At 44.6% G+C, this 16,400-nt stretch overlaps 1 protein-coding gene across 2 annotated transcripts in view; it reads left to right on the forward strand.

The window, feature by feature from the left end:
* Window positions 1–5,501: 5,501 nt before the first annotated feature.
* Window positions 5,502–16,400, forward strand: part of ATP13A3 (ATPase 13A3) — an 85,920-nt gene continuing 75,021 nt past the window's right edge. For both annotated transcript variants that reach the window (XM_040621416.1, XM_040621417.1), the window contains exons 1-2: window positions 5,502–5,608; window positions 6,360–6,403. The gene's annotated coding sequence lies outside the window, so the exon portion shown is untranslated. The remainder of the gene's footprint in view (window positions 5,609–6,359; window positions 6,404–16,400) is intronic.

Here is a 16,400-nt window from a genome sequence, read left to right on the forward strand (position 1 = left end):
TTCACCTATAAAAAATACAGATAATAGTAACTACAACTTTTAGGATTGGCAACGTTGTTATAATCAAATAGCACATGAAAATATTAAGAAGTAGAGAAACAAAAATATGAATACGACATAAACAGAAGATAGAAACACTGAACAGATACTTATTTAAGGTTGTAAATGTGACCAAAAAAAAAAAAAGATACACAGAAGAGGAAGTCTTACCTGGGATTCAGGAAAGGCATTTGAGAGAGATGATTTTTGAGATTGTGACTTCATCCACTCATTCATTTGACAATAAAATTTGACTGAATACCATATGCCGGGCTTCATCTACTGTGGGGTATGTAGTGATAAATGAGGTCAACTCAGTCTCTGCCAGTAGCAGCACCAAGAGATGGCTTGGGAGGGATATTTTATGTACCTCTTCCCCATAATTCCCAATGTCCTCTCCTCCAATTACAAAAATGGACAACCAACACTTTGTCACTCTTCATTAAATGCCATGCAAACATAGTCTTGGGACAAACGCTCATTTCCTCTTCTAAAAAGATTACCACTTTTAAGCTCCTTCTAGAAAAATTCTGGAGCTACAGCTGGTCCTCATCACAGAGCTTGAAGTCTAGTGAGAGAGACAGGTGTTAAATACATACAGAAACTCACATGTAATTACATAGTGTAATTAACACAATTAATTAACATTGCGATAATGGTTATCAAGAAAATAAATGGAGGTCATCAGAAAATAAAGAATGAGTGGCCAGGGAAGGCCTTTTTCAAGAATTGATGTATACTCATCTAAGCCAAGAGCTGAATTTGTAAGAGCTAGCCCGGTGAGGGAAAAAGGGAAGAGACAGAAAGAACAGGTTTTGCAAAGGCCCTGAGGCAGGAAAGAGTTTGGTGTGTTTGGGGAACTGAAAGACAGCATACTGTGGCTGGAATGAGATAGGGTGGGGAAGCAGATGTGGGGTAAGAGGAGGGTGATGGTGGAGGAGTGCCAGCGAAGGGGGAGTAATGGGTAGGCCACATCCAACACTGGAACTTGTAGGGCAAAGAAATTCACATTTTATTCTCCGTGAAAAGGGAAGCAATTCATTAAGAACTGTACTCCAAGTTACACACAGTAATAAACTCTGGCTGCTGTGTGAGAAAGGATTGGAACGGGGTGAAGGGTGAAAGTAGGGAAATCAGCTGGGGGCTAAGGCAGTATCCCAGGTGAGAGATGGACGTGGCTTGGGTTATTCTAAGAGCAGTGGAAATGGAGACAGGTGGAAGGATTTGAAAAGGACTTGGTATTGGATTGGAGAGAATGACTCCCAGGTTTCTGGTTTGAGCACTGAGTGGGCAACTGTCTTTTGCCAAGGACGAGAAGCCTGGGAAAACGGCTGGTTTGGGGAAGAAGAGCTAGAGTTGAGTTTCAGATAAGTGGGTTTATAAGGTAGGAGTAAGACATCATGTGAGGATGATAGGGACGTATGGCCCAGGGACTCTGAAGAGACACGTGGGTTACAGGTATCTGGTTGAGAATTATTAATGTGCACGTAGATGTTAGCTACATCCATGGTGGAGAGATCACCAGGATGAATTGGGGTCCCAGACATCTTTAAGAAGCTGATGAAAACTATACTTCCTTTAAAAGATTTTGCATTGAAGTTTAAGGAATATACAGGCCCCCTTGAAGCCCATCCACAACTCTTGGGAAGTTGATAGATGACAAATTAAACAAAGAAACCATAAAACTTGTGTAGAGAGAGACGTGCACCCGGACTGAGCCCCGGGGACCGGCACCGTTTAGAGGTAGGATAGAGGAAGCACATATTCACTAAAGGTTGAGAGGGGTAACCAAAAGGGAGGGGCAATTCCAGAAGCGAGTATGGAAACTAAGAGAAAAGTGGTTCAAGAACAGGAGATAAATCCTGAAGAGAAGGTCTGAAAAGAGTCAGCTAGAGTGGGCAACAGTGCAGCCTCGGGGAGGCCCAGGACCGTTCCAGTGAAAGGCGAGCTCTCTTGGGGGCAGGCACCGACCCTCTGCCCAAACTGGAGTGTGGTTAATGTGTGGGTGTTTCCCCTTGGTGGTCTGGATGGTGAGGTGACCGTGAGCGGGGGAGGCAAGCAGGATGGGGGTTTTGAGGGTAGAGAAGATGGCACATAGTCCTTGTGGAAGGTGAAGTCAGAGCTTACCGGGAGGACTGTTGTCTATTTGGCGCTGTGATCGGGGCCTGGGTCTTAAAGAGAGAGCAGGATCAGAGGAGGGAGGGGCTGGGCCCTGTGTGAGCAGCTGCTGGGCCCAGAATCATCTTGGGTGGAGAATCAGCCAGCCTCCCAGAACTTCTCAGGACTTGCTCCACTCTTTTTCTATCCTTCTCGGCCTTCTCCTCCTTTCCTGGCTCCGTCTTTTCTCTCAGCCTATAAACATGCTCAAGCCTTTCCTAGTGACTCAGCATCTCCTCCAAGCAGTGTCCAAATTCTCTTCTCTAGTCCCAAGGACATCTGTAGTGGAGAATTTCTTGAAATGTTCGATTGGTTTTTTTGCTTCCTACAGTTTTCCCTTGCCGGGCTGTGTGTTGGCTTGCCCTGGGGATTTTGGCTGCTTCTTGAAGTCCGGGGCTCTTCGGGGTGTTTGAAAAGCCTCAATGGGGGCGCCTGAGTGGCTCAGTCATTAAGGGTCTGCCTTCGGCTCAGGGCGTGATCCCGGAATTCTGGGATCGAGCCCCATGTCAGGCTCTTCCGCTGAGAGCCTGCTTCTTTCTCTCCCACTCCCCCTGCTTGTGTTCCCTCTCTCGCTGGCTGTCTCTCTCTCTGTCAAATAAATAAATAAAATCTTAAAAAAAAAAAAGTGCCTCAATGCATTGACAGGTTCACGCTGGATGCCTTGGAGGTCCACAGGCAGCCAGAAGCCAGGGGAACTTCTGCAGCATTTTCAATGAGAGCACATTTCAGGTAGTTCACTCTGGAGGCTGAGTGGAGGGTGAGTTTATCTGAAGGCCGCTGTCAGGAGGCTGTTACAAAGGATGGCTGGAACCTCACCCAGGGGGAATGGAGGTAGGGATTCGAGGTTTATTAAGGAGATGAAATAGATAGGACTGGATAAGGCAAAGGGCTGAATCAAGATTTCCAACTTTCAAATTCTGATGGCAGTAGGTGGTGGTGGGGACAGCTGAGGGAGAGGCCGCTATGGAGCTGGTGGATGGGCTCAATCTCTCCCACATGCTGAGTTAGGGGTGTTTGTGTGATGGATCTAGATAGAGCTGCCGGGCAGACGGCGATTTGGGTCTAATTTTTGTGAAAGAGGTCTGGGCTGGAGATGGCTGACCCGGTAGTTGAAACCGTGAAGATGGAGGCAATCCCTGGAGAGTGGAGTGAGAGGAGCTGTGGGGCTTACCGGGAGTCTTGCAAGTCAGGCACAGACTCATAGCTGGTGTTACTTAAGGATGTCACCAGAGGAGCCAGGGGCCTTATTTACTGAGACCTGAGAATTGGGAGAGCACTCTCCTTTGGAATCCAAGATGGTATTCAGATTCCAGAAGGTGAGAGTGATCTGGAGGTGTCAAAAGTAGCAGAGAGATCCAGAGAGATAGGCCTGAGGAGTACCTGCTCACTTTGGGAAAATGAAGGTCAGAGGTTACTGATGCCCGAGCAGGGTTAGGGAAGGGTGTGCGTGGGGGGGGGGGGAAGAAGCCAGACTGCCAAGTGTTGAGAAATGAAGACGTGGAGGGGTTGGGGGTGGGGGCAAAGGGACAGGAGGGCACACACACACCGTTTAAGAGGCCTGCAGCCTGCATGAGAGGGAGAGAAGCACTTGGAAGCTAACTGGAGAGGTTAGTTGGGAGTGGAGGGCTGGCGCTAGAGTTTGGTTTTTAGATTTGAGAGACCTGAACTTGTTTAAAAGCTGAAGGGAAACAGCCTGGAGCCAAAGAGCCTGGAGAGGTGGGGGAGGAGGCTTTGAGGGCTACCAACGCTTCCACACCCCTTATCTCCTGTCATCATTTGAATACTGTGAGGCGTGAGGCTGTGCCCAGGGCTTGCGAAGAGAGATGTGAACCCACTAGGTGCAGTGTGCTGTCTACGCCACGTGAGGAAATATGCGTGGAACTGGCCAGCTCCACACAGCTTAGGGGGCCAGAAGCGGCGTGTTCCTGGCTCCCGGTGAGGTGATATCTGCGCCGTGGACTCGGGGCAGTGTGCTGTCCCAGATGACGTATCAGCATATGTCGCTGACCCGGCGTAGTAGCCCCAGAGAAGAGTCACCACGTGCTACGAACCGGTGCTATGTTTAAGCAGCTAAGAGTTCTGTTAGCCGCAAGGTGTAATAATAATAACACTGATGGCCGAGATTCAAGGGTGCGGACGCGGTAGGCTCGGGCGGAAAGACTGCCAGAGCAAGAGGCAGCAGGTGGCGGGGCGCGCCCCCTGTGCGCGTCGCCGAAGGGGAAGGGACGCCGCGAAAACCAAACGCACGATTTGTATATCCGGCCGGGGCCCTGCGCCGAGATAAAGCTTCTGCGGAGGGAAGTATTTAATTTGCCTCTAGCGCCATCGGAAGAAACTCCTTTACGCCGGAGGCAGTGGGGTGGGCGCGTGGGAGCTTTCTCTTGGGTATGCTTCCCAGTCCTCCGCCCGAGGCCGGGTGCGCCCAGCTGGTTGTCAAAGACGAATTACAGTTTTTTGTTTGTTTTTGGAGGGGGTGGTGGTGGTGCTGTTACGGAATGGAGGAGACCTGGATTAGAGCTAGGATCTGGCTTCCTCTCCGTTGTAGCACAAGTTTGCTCCTTGACCTTGACTCTGGGCAAGTCTATTCTAGGTCCCTCACTGGTCCTCAGTTTCCCTGTTCATTAAATGCGGATTTGTACTGTGATCTTGTTTTTGCACGGCCAGGGTGGCAAATTCCACCTCCTCCAGACCAAAAAAACCCGTCCTCCGTTGGTAACCTCCCCTCCCCAGCACCCAGCTATTTTGAAAGGTCCTTTCCTCCCCTTTCTTTCCTTCCCGGGTCTAGGGGGCTAAAGGCGAGGTGGGCCGGGCCTGCCCCATGGCCCCGCCCGCCTTCGCTGGCCCCGCCTCCCGACGTCCCCTCTGCGCCCCTCCGCGCTCGGCGCTGGGATGAGGCAACCACGTGACCTCACATCCGGGCGCGGGAGTACGAGCTTGCCGCGCGCGCGCTCCCCCGCCCGCCGGCTCTCCCCGCAGCGTGATCCGGGCGCCACGGCGGAGGGGAGGGGGGTTCGCTTCGTCGCTGGCGGCGGGAGGCCGTTTCGGAGTGCAGACCGCCCCCCTCCCCTGCCCGCCTACCCCTGCCACCTTCCCTTGTTCTCGCTCTGTCCTGGCTGCACGCCGCCGCCGCGGGCGCCGAGGAGGAGAGCGCGGACGCCCCTGTGCCCGGCTCGGCCAGGGCCTGGCCGCGGCGCCTCCCTCCCCTCACCCCGAGCCGCAGCGCGCGGCGGCGGCGGCGGCGGCGGCGCCTCGAATCCGAGCGACCCGCGGCCGCCGGCGCCCGCCGAGGGCGATGGGGCTGGGCTGAGGCTAGGCGGCGGCGGCGACAGCGGCGGGCCCGGGCCCCGGCCCCCTGCGGTCCCTCGGCTGCTCCGGCCTGGAGGCCGCCGAGGAGACGGTGCAGCTGCGGCGGGTGAGTGGTCCGGCTTTCCCGGGGCGCCGGGGGGCAGGGTGAGCGGGACGCGGAGTAGGTGGGTGGTGGTGATGATGGCGGGGGTTGAAGGAGGCGAAGGGTGTTGTCGGGTACCAGGTGAGCTAGCTTGTGGTCGGCTCCTTGGGCCAGAATCCCGCATCAGTTCCTCGGTGGGGTGGGAAGGGGAGCGCTAAGACCGCGGAATGTCTGCCTGGGACAGGTGAGGCGAGAAAAAGAGATCCACGTTGTGGGTGCGAAGGCCTGATTTGGACACGCTGCTCGCGTTGTGACTGGGGAGTGGGATGGTGGTCCAGCCCTTTTAGAAAGTCCGGGAGATGGTGTGCTCGAAGAGCAGGACGCTTGCTGTGTTTCTGCGGATGCTGTCTAAAGGCATCTTGAGTTCATCCGTAACGTCGGAGTACGAAGAGCTTCTTGCCATCACCGCATTTTATGGATAACTAAGTGAGGCCCAGAGAGGAAAAGTGACTTCTTAATTGATTAAGGTCTCTCACTTTGACTCTGTAAGTGAGGACTAGAAAAACCCCGGGGTCCTCTCCTCCAGTACTTAAGTGGCCACTCTCTTTATGGCCTTTACTTCTTCCCATTGCCTTCACAGAGTTAGGTTTGGTAGATATATCTTTAGCGGGGCTGTGGCCGGGGGAATGGATTGGGGATTGACAATAATTCAGTTCGGGGCTTCCCAATTTGGAAAGCTTTTGTGACAGGTGTTTATCATTTCCTCTTCCCATAGATCTGACAGAAACATCCTTGGATCTTGGTGTCTGGACATAGGAGGTATGAATCACTCACGTAATTAACTCCTTTTAATCGTCAGTGTCTTAGAGAGCTATATTTAGTGGTTATATTAGTGTAAAATGAATGGGTATGGAGTCGTAAACCTAGAAACAGAAACCTGTGTTTCCTACGTATGATTCTGAACTAAATAAGTAGAACATTTGTGTATGTAATGACTATTTTAGATCTGTGAGTCAGGAAGTTAGAATTTTTTTAAAATCCAAGAAATGTAGGAACGTTAAAGATTATTGTAAAATGAATACTGTTTTCTAAAGCCTTTGTTGCTAAAGTGAAGGCGTTCTGATTTTCTTGTCTTTTAAGGGGTGATTTCATAGTTAAAAGTGCTCTGCCTTTGGTTAGATCTCAGCCTCCTTACCAAGGCACATATATTTTGTTTCACAGGAGTATATGTGGCATTCTTTTCTCAGGAGGACTGTTGCTTTGCGGAATAGGTTACAGTTGCCAAAATAAGTGTAGGCAGGTATCTCATTCTGGTTTAGCAACCCTTTTTTAAATGCAGATCAGTTCCTGGAAGTACCAAATAGTAAGCCTATTATTAATAATTATTATGGAAGTTTATTTTTGCTTATGGAAGTGTCCTTTTGCATTATCCACTGCTAGATCAGGTGAGTCTGAGACAGGTAAGTGAGATTTTTGAACATTGTTAGAACAACAAAGCTTGTTTTTGCTCAGGGCGTTGGGTAGGAAAATTGATGACACTGGTTGTGTCAATGGATAAGTAGTATAGTTATAAATGAAAATATGAAGTAGCAATTTATTTTGGAAGTACAGTTGACAGGCTTCAATTTGATGCAGTGTTCAAATGATGTAGTAGGAGGGCTGATTTCTTTGACCAGGTCGACCAGAATGCTTTATTTGGGGTATGCTTGGTAATTAAAATTTTAATTTGTAACTGATTTGAGATAAATATAATAAATTCCTACATAGGTAGGAAAATAGTGTTATAGTCATTAGAACAAAGCTTTGCTAAGCTTGTATGTCTAAACATTATCTTCTGATGAGTTTGTGTGGTTTTGCTTATTAGATATTAGAGCTAAAATACTTCTGTTGGTTTAGTTAGCCCTTAATAGTTCTCTCATTTAGGTAACATCAGTGTCCCACCTATCTCATATTTCAAATATGGATTCTTATGTGAATAATAATTGTGTGTTGGTAGCTAACAACATAATGTAGTAGAAAAAGCACGGACTTGGGAAATCAGACTGGAGTTTGATTTTTGACTTTTCATAACCAGCTGTTTGATTTTGACCAGTGCTAATAGTTACTGAGTAAGCTTATTACATAGTAGGCTTTGAATTAAACACTTAACATGGCTTATCTCATTTAAACAGATGAGGAAACTTGAGGTTCAGAGATGTTAAGTTGCCCAGAGTCATAGACAGCTAACATGGTAAACCTAGAAATAGAAACTGCTTGTCACTTACACTAACAGAGAGCTGAGATTCGGCCTGTCTTCCAAGTTCCTTATGTTGTAAGTTGCTTAACTTCATATAGTAACAGAGAGCTAGGATTCGTGCTGTCCCTTATATTGTAAGTTGCTTAACTTCCCTGATCATCATCTAATTCTTTTTTATTGAAAAAGAATACTAAAACTTACCTCAGAGAGTTTTGAGGATTAGCTGAGAATTTATGTTCTTCCTTTCCCTCTTCCATTCCATATACTAAATCAAGCTCTGCTTGTATAACATGGTGGTCTTGTAACCACTGTGAATATGAGGTTTTAAAATGTGAGTATGCTTTATTCCCAAGATTAATAGCAGTCCTAGGAGATGGCCCATGATCAGTGATGTGGGGGCATCCCGTGAAACTTTGTCTTTATTCTGTATTTTTTTCCCAATGGTCTGGGTGATGGTGGAAATAAGAACTTTATACTTGAATGACAACATGATGGTTGTAATTGCTAAAAATCTGGGAAGAAAGAAATAGAATTTTATAATGATCTTGATTACTTGGTTTATCTAACACTGGATCCTGTCCACTGGTATACTTGGTAACCTAAACTAACTATATACGTAGTAAGTGGAAGACTTGTGAATGGAACATAAGTTGAATAAGAGTTAGCAGCTTATCACTTATTAAAGATAACACTCTTAAAACAATTTATAGTGGTGTGCTGAAAGAAGATAATCTAGTGCTGGACATCTACCTGATACATCAGCAGAAGTTTTATTCCAGTGGCGAAATGCATTCTGAGTGTGCCGTATAGCTCATCTAGTTAAATCTGCACCCCAGAGATAGCTGATGGGATTTAATCTTTGGTTTTGGGACAGTTTGTATGAAATGAAGCTAACTGGACTATAGAGAGAATAAATCTGTAGTCACTAAAACCATGTTCTAATTATTAACCCATCTAGCCCAGGAAGCAAGGAAATAATTGTTAGAGTCTTACTTGAATTTTGTTGACTTCATATTTTGAGATAGAGAAATAAGAGAGCATTGGAATTAGAGCACGTCTTTTAAGATGTATGTAAAAAAGTAAAAGGTTCTGGGTTTATTTAATCTGAGAAAAGTAGGTGGTATCTGTAGCGTGGAATGTCCTGGACTTAGTGGTCACTAGTGATTATGTAAGCTATGAGTTAAAAACATTTGTATTAGTGGGGTGCCTGGGTATCTCAGTTGGTTAGGTGTCCAACTCTTGATTTTAGCTCAGGTTGTGATCTCGGGGTCATGAGATTGAGCCCTGTGTTGGGCTCTCTCTCTAATTAAAAAATAAAAGTAATAAACACAAAAGATTTGTATTAGTAAGATTAAAAATAGAGGTGATATGAAATGTCACGAATGAATGGTAATAAAAAATTATCACTTTTGTAATTGTGAGTTAAAAAACGGCATTAGTAAGGAGGGAGAAGAATGGAATGAAGGAAAGGGAGAGTTGATGAGATAATCCAATGTTTGAGAATGAGGAAAGTTGAGGGTGTGGATTGCTGAAGAGTTTCCATAGAACAGTTGTCCAGAGAGAACTGTCCCAACACCTGATCTGGTAACATCTTAGACCCAAAGGCTCATAATGGGGCCTTTGTTAGGTCTGAGTGGTAAAACATTAACTCAAATAGCAAACTTTAAAACTGCCAAATTAAAAAAAGGAGTTTCTTACCACAAGGCATCTCCCCAGGGAAAGAGGCCATATAGACCTTTGCAAACAGCTCCACAGATGCCTGTTTCTTTGAAGGTACAGGTGAAGATACATCTTTTACTTCTTCCTATCACCCAAGACCACTAATGCTAGTATGAACTGAGAATGCAGTAAAAAGTACCCTGTGTTTAAAGTCTATTTGTGTATGTGTATGAGTTGAGTTGTAATCAATCTCTTAATTGAAATTTCTCTCTTTCACTGACTCACTTACTCCCTGTGGATCTTGCTTTTAAATGATCTGTTGATACTCAGATACTAGTTAGGTAAGAAATTGAATTTCTGGGAAAAGTGAGTTGACTATGTAAAGTAGAATTTACTGATTACATGATGTGGAACTTGATGATGTATGTAGACTTTCTCAGATGTTTTAAATAAAAATATTTGAGGACACCTGGCTGGCTCAGTTGGTGGAGTATGCGACTCTTGATCTTAGGTTGTAAGTTTGAGCTCCACGTTGTGTGTAGAGATTACTTAAAAATAAAATCTTGGAAAAAAAATATTTATAACTTTTTGGATGGTGATATGAAAGACAGTTCTACCTCTGATAGCAAGCTAGATTAATTGACTCCTATTTTATTTAGTTTTTACCTATTTTCTTCACACGGAATTTGTGAGTTGGATATTGAAATAATGAGGTGTGAGATGGGGGAAAACAGTAATGGTGAATGGTCACAGATAGGTGATAGACTAGTCCCTTCTTTCTATAGAAAAGGAAACGTGTGGAGAGTAAGCGATAGCACGCCAGTAAAGGATCTGGGGTTGGATGGTTTTTTGGGGAGGGTATTCTTTCCACCCTTGCCTTTGTTTTGTCCTCTGGTAATGGCTCATCTCACAACTCACTGTTTCTTTTTCCTACTGAGAACCAATGTTAAGGATTGCTTTTGATTACATGACAGACTTTTTTTTTTTTTTTAAGATTTTACTTATTTATTGGAGAGTAAGAGAGAGCACAAACGGCGGAGAGGTAGAGGGAAGCGGGAGAAGCAGGCTCCCTTTGGGGAGTCTGATATGGGGCTCTATCCCAGGACCCAGGGATCATGACCTGAGCCAAAGGCAGACACTTAACCGACTGAGCCACCCAGGCACCCCACATGACAGACTTTTATTACATTTTTATTTTATTTAAAAATAAGTCATGGAACAGTTCCCACATGTGTCTAGCATGCCTTTTTTTTTTTTTTTATACTTTATTTATTTATTTTTGCACATGCACGAGCGGGGTGGGGGGATGTAGGGGTAGAGGGAGAAGCAGACTCCTGCTGAGTAGGGAGCCTGATATGGGGCTTGATGTGGGGCTCTATCCCAGGACCCTGGGATCCTGACCTGAGTCGAAGGCAGACGGTTAACCAACTGAGCCATCCAGGCACCCCAAGCGTGCCTTCTTCTGACAGCATCCCTGTTGCTCTGTGTTTTCCCATTTGTGAAATAGGATGAGTAATGCATTAGTTACTAACTTATTTTGATATACAAGACAAATGTTTGGGTTCCTAGTTCTTTGTATTCTAAAGAGCTGAGTAAAGTGAAATCAACTTTTATGTGGGGGCTTTGGGTCTAAATTCTCATTTAAGGTAGAAATCCTGTATAGTCAAAATTACCGCTGAAAAGGTCCTTTAGGAAGATACTGGTTTGAAAACTGGTTCTTAACTGACATACTGTTTTTCAATTCCAACAGCCAGTTTTTCCTCCAGCTTTTAGAATAGGTTGCTTTTTTGGTGAGCTGGATCATAATTGGCTGTGCAAGATACCTTTTGACAGGTGAATGGGACTTTAGACTGGCTGAGGAACAGCAAATCGATAGTCTTTAGTGCCTACTCTGGGACAAGGACGTAAAGGCAGGCATCCTGCCATCATTATTTAACGTATCTTTTTCTCTTGTTTTTCTTTTTTCGTGTAGCACAGATACTTGAATGGGTATAGTTAAATGCATATGTGATGAGCATCCAGAGTGTGAATAATGGAGAAAGAAATTAGGTATCTGTGAAAATGTGTTCTCTCTCCAGGGTTACACTGGGTATTTTATACCACACAAAGAACCTAGCATAATTAAAAGGCTAGGTAATAACGTTGGGAGTATTGGGGGACCATTTGTACTTTGTATAATTTTGGATTGATATTCAGCTATATTCGGTGTTAGTTAATGTCTCCCTTACTGCTAGTAAAATCTGCATTATTTTATAAAGAACTATGGGGGCACCTGGCTGGCTTAGTCGCTAGAGCATGAGACTTTATCTCAGGGTTGTGAGTTTGAGCCCCGCTTTGGGTGCAGAGTTTACTTAAAAATAAATAGATAGATAGATAGATAGATAGATAGATAGATAGAACTATATGTTGATGTTTTTCATGAAATTTAAAGTATCTGAACCTTAACATTACTGTTGGGACAGCACAGTGAAAAACAACAGTCTTTAAAAAAAAAAAAAAAAGGAATGGTGGCTAGAGATGCCTCTGGAGTGGGCATGGTATAGTGGTTAAAATGTGGGCTTCAGGGGCGCCTGGGTGGCGCAGTCTTTAAGCATCTGCCTTTGGCTCAGGGCGTGATCCCGGGCATTCTGGGATCGAGCCCCACATCAGGCTTCTCCGCTAGGAGCCTGCTTCTGCCTCTCCCAGTCCCCCTGCTTGTGCTCCCTCTCTCGCTGGCTGCCTCTCTCTGTCAAATAAATAAATAAAATCTTAAAAAAAAAAAAATGTGGGCTTCAGAGCCCTATACGAGTGACTCTGAGTTCCAGCCTCATCGCTTATTAGCTCTGTAGTCAGGTTCAAGTCACTTAACCTTTTTTAGTTTCTTCATTTGACAAATGGAGGGAATAAAAGCTACCTTAGAGAATTGTGAGGATAAGAGGCTCAGTAAATGGTAATGTACTATTATTGGTTTAATAACATTTAACATATTCAAAACAAGTATTTGTGTGTGTGTGTGTGTGTGTGTGTGAGAGAGAGAGAGAGAGAGAGAGGGAGAGAGAGATGAGAATGTGTGGGGGCAGGATTGAGGATTGCTGCCTATTTTATTTTAACTAGAGCAGTAGGCAGTAATGACATAGTGTTGTATTCAGGCTTTTCATAGAAAGATACCATGATTTTGCATCTTTGGGAACAACATCCTAAAAGGCTTAAGCTGTTAACCTCATGTATCTCTAATGTACATTTTATGTGTATTTTTGTCTTTCCCTTTCTGTCTCTGGGTGTGTCATTTCTCTCTATCCTCTGTGTTACTGTTATCCATTCTCTCTCTTCCTGGTCACATTATAAAATGTAAAAATGTTTAATTAGGTTTACTTAATGGCATTTTATGTGCCTTATTTTCTTCTTCTTCTTTTTTTTTTTTTTAAGATTTTATTTATTTATTTGACAGAGACAGCCAGCGAAAGAGGGAACACAAGCAGGGGGAGTGGGAGAGGAAGAAGCAGGCTCCCAGCAGAGCAGGGAGCCCGATGTGGGGCTCGATCCTAGGACTCTGGGATCATGCCCTGAGCTGAAGGCAGATGCTTAACAACTGAGCCATCAAGGCGCCCCTATGTGCCTTATTTTCATTTAAAAATACTGCTTAGTAAAAAAAAATTATAATAAAAAATAAATAAAAGTAAAACAATAGAAAATACTAGTTAGTAAAATGTATCTACATCTTTTCTTTAAAAGGAAGATTTGAAATTTTCTTTTACTCCACTGGCCTTTGGTTTGATTTCTTTAAATGAGGGTCACCGGTTCTTAAAAGACCAAAGATTTTTCATCCATCTCTAGATTGTGCCTTAACTTCTTTTTTTTTTTTTTTTTTTAAGATTTTGTTTATTTGAGAGAGAGAGCACGTGTGAGCAAGTGTGCACACAGAGGGAGAAGGAGAAGCAGACTCCTTCCTTGCTGAGCAGAGAGCCCGACTGGACTGATGTGGGGTCCATCCTAGTACTCTGGGGTCATGACCAGAGCCTAAGGCAGACGCTTAACTGACTGAGCCACCCAGGTGCCCCTGTGCCTTAATTTCTTAAGCCATCAATTTTCTAAGCTCATTTATAATTTAGTTTCGTCTGTGATTTCCTAAAGTTTCTCTTGAAAATTTTTTTTGCCTTACCGTTTCCCCAAGCAGAAGAGACGGAATCCTTATTTATATGCCAATTATAATAATGTGATTCAGTTTGCTAAGTTAAATGTAGGGTACTACAGGCAAGTAGCCTAATTTTATCTGGAGCACTTAATTATTTGAAAGACTAGACTAGGGGTACTTGGGTGGCTCAGTCGGTTAAGCGTCTGCTTTCGGCTCAGGTCATGAGCCCCATATCAAGCCCCGTATCAGGCTCCCTGCTCAGCGGGGAGTCTGCTTCTGCCTTTACCACCTGCCCCCCCACCCCCACCCGGCTCATGCATGCGCAAAAATAAATAAATCTTCAAAAAAATTTGAAAGACACTAACCTAACAAATTCTCAGTTAAAATAGATATTTATTTCATGGATCCTTTTGATACAAAAATATGCTTTTTATAGTTATTACCACTGCCTTAGAGTTCATTGGTGAATAAATTTGAGCCAGCCCACGGTTGTTTTCTGTTCAGTTTTTGGTGAGAAGAACAGAATAAAGTGCTTCATTTAGTTAGGTTCAGAAGCATCTTAATGTGTTTTTTCCCTCCGAATCCTTTTTTGTCTCTGATGCAGCTCATGGTGAATGACCTTTCCTCATGTTCCCTTAAAAGTTGCAGCAATTACCAATTATTGTGGTACATAAGAGTTGTGATTTTTATAGGCAGGAAGGAAGCTTGGTTAGGGCCTCTTGGTTATGCCCTCAGGGTTGTGTTGGCAAATTTAACTATTCAGTATTTTTTTAGTTCCCGTATGTGCCAAGCACAAGGCTAGATGTTGGATCTATGTGGATGCGTGCGTTCTGCCCTCTTGAAGGTAAACATTCCAGCAGGTGAACACAGTGCTGCTGCACTGTGCAAGTCCCAAAGACACCATTCACACTGTGTGCTTTGGAATATGGCCCGTGCTGTGGGCTTCGGTCTCTCTCAGTTGAAAAAAGTTCAGAATCTCCATCACATGCAAGTTAATCCATATGTTTATCATATCAGGCAAGGCCCTTCATCATAATCTGATCCTGTCCCGTGTTTTTAGCTCCGTATCTAGCTGTTCCCTAGAGGCTACCCTGTGCTCTAGCCGGTTTAACTTGTATTCCTGATGTTTTCTAGGATTTCTCACCTTACTACTTTTTTTTTTTTAAGTTTTTATTGTAATTCCAGTTAGTTAACATAAAGTGTTATGTTAGTTTCCGGTGTACAATATAGTGATTGAACAGTTCCGTACATCATCTGGTGGTCCTCATGGCAAGTACACTCTTTCATGTCCATCAGCTATTCAACCCATCCCCCTACCCCCCTCCTCTCACCTCAGTACTTCTGTGTGTGGTAATTCCTCTACTTGGATTCCATCCCTCTGTTATTTTCCCTCTTTTTACTGCCTGTTTGCCTGATGAACTTCACACCTTTCAGGTCTTAGATCAAGGGATCTAATCTCCAGCACTTAGCACAGTACTTGGCACATGTAGACAGTGACTTTTTTTTTTAAAGATTTTATTTATTTGAGAGAGAGAGGGAGCATAAGCCAGGGGGGAGGGGCAGAGGGAGAGGGAGAAGCAGGCTCCCCACTGAGCAGGGAGCCCAACATGGGGCTCCATCCCAGGACCCTGGGATCATGACCTGAGCTGAAGGCAGACACTTAACGGGCTGAGCCACCCAGGCGCCCCAGACAGTGACTTTCTAAAACATGACTTTTTATGAAATCAGAAATGGTGATAAGCCATAATGATTTTTGCTAAATGCTAATTTAGTATTTACAGATTTATTCTGAATTATTAGGATACTTGGGCAACATTGGTTTTTTGCAACTACTTTGCTTTTTCCTAAATCAAACAATGGTGTAGGGTATATTTCAAGATACAACCTGGCTAGGATAAAGGCACTGTTTTAAGTTCATTGGAGAACATGTTAGTGAGACTTTCTGTCCAGAATAATGAAAAATTGGTCATAAATGGTCTCTCAGATGAACAGAGCTTTTCAGTCCACGAGTGGGTAGCCCAAAGGATGGCAGTAGCACTAGTTCCAGCTCTGTTTCTGCCAGGAGTGCCCGTTGCTGCTGCTGTGCAGGAGTGGATGTAGTGGAGAGGTGAGAACACTTGAGGGAAGCCCATTCAGGAATACTCTGAGACTTTTACATGGGCCAGCATTTGAATGGTGGCACTACAACGCCCACTCCCCACATCTCCCCCATACTTGTTTTGTTTTGTTATTTGGAGATTTATCTTCTGTTTCTCAGCTTTGAGAAGTTATAACTTATTTATGTATTAATTTCTGAACAGAATGACTCTTGAAAAAGAAGTAGATACTGAAGAACATAGTGTTGTAGATGGCAGGTGTGCAGGGTTACCTGAAGTCACCCAGGGACCTGGGAGAGGGTACTGGGAGAATTGGAAAAGAGCATTGGGATGAGTGTGGAAGCATGCCAACGACAAAATGCACTTGGTTGTGAAATTTAACCCAGAAAAACAGGAAGGATTTTACCCTTTCCTCACACCCCTTGTCTTGCTCTGTCTCATTCATTCTCCTCCATTGCTGGGTGCTGGCCTGGTTCTCAGCCTTTAAGGTTTTCAGTCTGTAAGTCCAACATTGTGGGACAAATGTTCTGATTCTTACGAAGAGAGACAAAGGTAGGAGCTGTCCTCTGCTTGGAAGGTAGAAGGGACAATCAAAGCTTGGTGGAGGACATACTTGACCAGGGTCTGGAAGGACTTGTAAGTGCTCTTTATCCAGACTGTTAGGGAAGGGCCTTCTTGGCAGAAGGAACCATGTATGTAAAGGAATGAAGTCAG

This window comes from Ursus maritimus, unplaced genomic scaffold, assembly GCF_017311325.1.
Source record: "Ursus maritimus isolate PB19 unplaced genomic scaffold, ASM1731132v1 scaffold_4, whole genome shotgun sequence".
NCBI lineage: Eukaryota > Metazoa > Chordata > Mammalia > Carnivora > Ursidae > Ursus > Ursus maritimus.